The 4,647-nt window shown below is 37.4% G+C and overlaps 1 protein-coding gene and 1 long non-coding RNA gene across 2 annotated transcripts in view; both read right to left on the bottom strand.

The window, feature by feature from the left end:
* Positions 1–4,647, bottom strand: part of LOC102595785 (putative F-box/LRR-repeat protein At3g18150) — a 51,147-nt gene that overhangs the window by 20,645 nt on the left and 25,855 nt on the right. The window lies entirely within an intron of this gene.
* LOC107061846 (uncharacterized) lies at positions 229–662 on the bottom strand. Its single transcript, XR_001474254.1, has 2 exons — positions 593–662; positions 229–517 (listed from the first exon to the last, which is right to left on the bottom strand). It is a non-coding gene; the product is annotated as an uncharacterized lncRNA (long non-coding RNA).

Here is a 4,647-nt window from a genome sequence, read left to right on the forward strand (position 1 = left end):
TGTTGTGTTGTCTATCGAATTGTATTGGCGATTCAGGTGTGCTTACATATGTTATGTTGGTTATGTGTTTTACAAATGGTGTTGTGTTGTCTATTTGAAGTATGAATGGATGACTAGGTTGTTGGTTGTTGATGAAGTGTTGCATATTAATACAAGCTTCAATAGACATCATAGATACAAAATGACACACATACATTGATTAAACATAACAACAATACAAATCAAAGAGAAATCCAAATATGCAGCACTTGAACTACTGGTTGCTGATGAACATAGCAACAACACAAATCAAAATACACAAAAGTATCTTCCTATTGAACCTACACCATTTCCACCTTCTATTGAGTCTCCTCTCCAATAACAAATTAGAGTTCATCAAGTTGTCAATATGAACCTGTCTAATACATAATTCTTGCTCCAACTCATTGATTTTGTTCACCAATCTTGGAAGGATAAAACTTGATCTTGGATCCACTTCTTCTTTGTCCCTCCATCGAAAAAATTTGCAATTTTTAGACTAAAAATGATCCAAAACAGTACATTAGCATCGTTCAAAATAAAGTGTAGCAAGAATACAAGAAAAAACACATACACCATAGCATGGGCAAGACCAAAATCTTCTTCCCGGATTTAATTTCGACCAAGAAGTTTGCAAATTCAGTAAAATTATGTGTTTGCATCTCACTACAGCGTTGAGCATTGGGTCTGATTCATCCATACAAAGCTTATTCAAGTTTTCATTTGCCATTTGCCATTTTTGATGAATTTTGAGAAAATTCAAAATTCAAATTAGAGACCTAAATAAGAAATTAGAGCATATTACAAACCCTAAATTCAAGATTTGAAGTAGAAATGAACATTAACAACTAAACTCTACTTAATTCTGAGAGAAAATTGTGATTTTTTTATAAAAGGAACAAGGGTTAATGGTGGGGAAGAAGAAATAATGGTTTATTTAAAGGTGGGGAAGATGACCGTTGGAGAAGGAGGAGTTTTTCGTCAAAATTAACCTTCTAACGCGCCTAGAGGAGGTGAGAACACCTCCCATGACAGGTCAGCACTTAGGTGTGTAGAAAATAGAGAAATATAAAGTTCAGGTGGGTAATAGGACACCCGTAAAGTTGGAGTGTGTAGTTGGGATTTCGGGTATAGGTTGGGGGGGTTTTAGACCATTTTCTCAAGTTAGGCATAATACATAAATATTTCCTTTAACTTGGTCTTATTTCATATTTATGCCTTTAATTTTGGGTGTGCACAAATAGACTCTTAGGGGTCGTTTGGTAGAGTGTATTAGTAATGCTTGCATTAGTACTGTTTATATTTGTTTTGCTTGCATTAGTTATGCATAAATTATTTCTTATGCATTGTTTAGTTTGGTGTATTAAATATAGTATGCATTGTATAAAATTATTTATTTATAAAAATATCCTCTACAATTATGGTGGAAAAGATGTAAAAGTGTTTTTTATGGATAATTGAGTCTTTAACCATGCTAATGCAGTTGTTAGATCCCTTTACATTACTAATACCTAGACATTCATGGTATTAGTAATACGGGTAAAAAAAATTAAATATACAATTTAAGTACCTAAACAACTCCTATATAACAATAGTTTGACCAAAGCAATATATTTTTTACAAAACAAAACAAATCTAAAATATATAAAATAAAAATCACAGAATTAAAAGAACGATGAAAACATTTCAATATTAAATAAGATTTCATTCTGTCACTCCCAGAGGCTACCGCCTGGACGCGGACACGGAACCTAGGATCACGAGTGACCCCAAGCTAACCCTGCTGGCATATCATAAGCATACTAAAGATAAACTTAATCAATAAATTTGTGCGGAAGCTAAATCATAAGATAATCTGAAATGATGGGGAATACCCATATACTAAATCTGAATATATGGAAAATGAGAGTTTAATCAACAACTGAAAAGTCAAACTCTAACACTATAGTTGAATTTGTCTATGTCTGAAAATAGCCTCTACTGACTAGAAATATTGGGACATACCCTAGCTAAATCTAGCAAAACTGAAACTAATACTAAAGAAAGGAAACACAATCATGTCACTAGTCCTCGAAAAATGAGGACTCACCACTGATACTACTGAACTGAAGATCGGGAACCGATCTATGCGTAATTTGACTGCTGAGGACCTGAACCTACATCATGAGAAGATGTAGCGTAGAGTATGCGTCAGTACTTGAAAGGTACTGAGCATGCAGGATAGAGTAAAGCTGAATAACAACATAACTGAACAAGCAATAAAGCAATGATATAATCTAACCATGATAAGGATAATGGAAATACTGAAAATGGATAAACTGAATGCAATGACCAAGTTTATAACATGCTGAAACTGAATGCTGAACTATACTGATAGCATGGTTAATGCTAAAGAATCTGACTGAACTGTAAGGGAGCTACCAATAATTGACATAAAACCACATAAGCTAAATGTGGAGTCTGATGTATACGCCCTATCGAGAGGACCCACTATACCCTGCTAGAGGTATTGAGACATGCTGGCGTGATTACTAAAATGATGCCCACAACGGGGACTTACAACCTATGGGGCACGTAGTTCTGGGACTTGAGGGTGTCTGACCCTAATCCACTCGGTATTAAGCTTCTCCCAATTGATTATGTAATTAACATTTTATGGCTGAATGTCTGTAATAATGGATATCTCGATTACTGACATGCAAATTGGGAATGCAACATTAATATACTGATAATAATGCATTCGAAAACTGAGGCATGTTTATATACAACTGAATTAACTGGCCTAGCATGTGTAATCCATGAACTAAACGAACTACATAGCTAGGGTTCTGATTTTATGCATGAACCTGGGCAATAAAGATACTAAAGTCATGATGATACGATTTGGATCATTCTAATAGCTAAAACCCAACAATTCTAACATTCAAAAACCCTAAGTCTAGATAATATTAAGGGGATCAAAAGTCTGACTGAAATCTAAGGACCTAATGGGAGAAAGGAACCCACTAATGAAATGCCACATACCTGGTGACGAATTCCACAGAGAAATCTTTTGATTGGGCTGATACTGATGAAAACCTTGTTGTGTTTTGGAAAGCTTTGGTCGACTATTTCTCCTCTCTGGTTCTAAGTTTGATCGATTAACTTGAGAAAGAATTGACTAAGGTAGGTTCTAATTAAGTTACTAGGCTAAAACTGACCAAAACTACGTAGTTTAGGGTTCCAACGCATAGGGAAAAGACAAAAAAAACATGACTTAAAAAGTCGACTGGCTCATCGACGGAGCTGACTGACGGGCCGTAAGTCGACTAACGGTCCGTCCTGTCAGTCATCATTTGGCTCTCAGAGGGCTGAAATCTGGGGTCTAAAACTGAAAGTTGACTGGCCCATCGACGGAGCTGACTGACGGGCCGTTAGTCAACTGACGGTCCGTAGGTGTCCTCCGTCGGTGGCACCTGGAACTTCTGAAAATCTATAATTTTCTTCTTCTTTGAATCTAGGATGTTACAATAGATCCCCCTTGGGAACATTCGTCCTTGAATGAAGTCTAAACTAGCTGGGTATGGAGGGAAAGAGCTGCAAAACCTACCACTAAGCATTGGAAACTGATTTCTGACTGAACTAAGTTCCAAGGCATGCAAATCACTGAAAATGCAAGTACAAACTGAAGGACATGATACTAAGACTGAAACTGCGCATGAATGATTGAAAAACTGAAGAGGAACTATTACCTTAAGCTGGAATGGAATTGGAAGGAAAGAGATGAGGATACTTGGCCTTCATGGCTGTTCTGCTTCCCAAGTAGCTCCCCTGACTCCTCCACAAAACCTTAACCGAAGCAACTTCTTTGTTTCTCAATCTTCTAACTTGACGATCAAGAATCTCAACTGGCACATCCTCATAAATGAGACTATCCTTCACAGCCATACTTTCTAAAGGTACTATAGATGCTGGATCACCCATACACTTCTTCAATATTGAAATGTGAAAAAACAGATGTACCACTTCTAGTTCTGCTGGCAACTCTAACTCATAAGCCACTTTACAAACTCTTTTCAAGATCTTGTAAGGGCCTTCATATCTAGGACTGAGCTTCCCTTTCTTACCAAACCTCATCACCCCTTTCATAGGTGACACTTTCAGGAAAACCCAATCATCAACTTGGAACTCTAATTCCCTTCTCCTTACATCTGCATAGGACTTCTGGCGACTATGGGGTGTCTTAAGTCTATCTCTAACAAGTTGCACTTTCTCCATAGCATCATGAACTGAATCTGGCCCTATCAAGGATGCTTGACCTACTTCAAACCAACCAACTGGAGATCTACATCTACGCCCATACAATGCCTCATAAGGGGCCATCTGAATGCTGGAATGGTATCAATTATTGTAGGCTAACTCTATATGAGGAAGGTGATCATCCCAACTACCCTTGAAGTCACTCACACAAGCTCTCAACATGTCCTCTAACGTCTGAATGGTACACTCTGCCTGACCATCCGTCTGCGAATGAAATGCGGTGCTAAGGTTAACCTGAGTACCAAGACCCTTCTGAAAGGACTTCCAGAAATGAGAGGTAAACTGAGGACCTCTATATTAGATGATAGACAAAGGAACCCCATACAACCT

This window comes from Solanum tuberosum, unplaced genomic scaffold (assembly GCF_000226075.1).
Source record: "Solanum tuberosum cultivar DM 1-3 516 R44 unplaced genomic scaffold, SolTub_3.0 scf00171, whole genome shotgun sequence".
Lineage (NCBI taxonomy): Eukaryota > Viridiplantae > Streptophyta > Magnoliopsida > Solanales > Solanaceae > Solanum > Solanum tuberosum.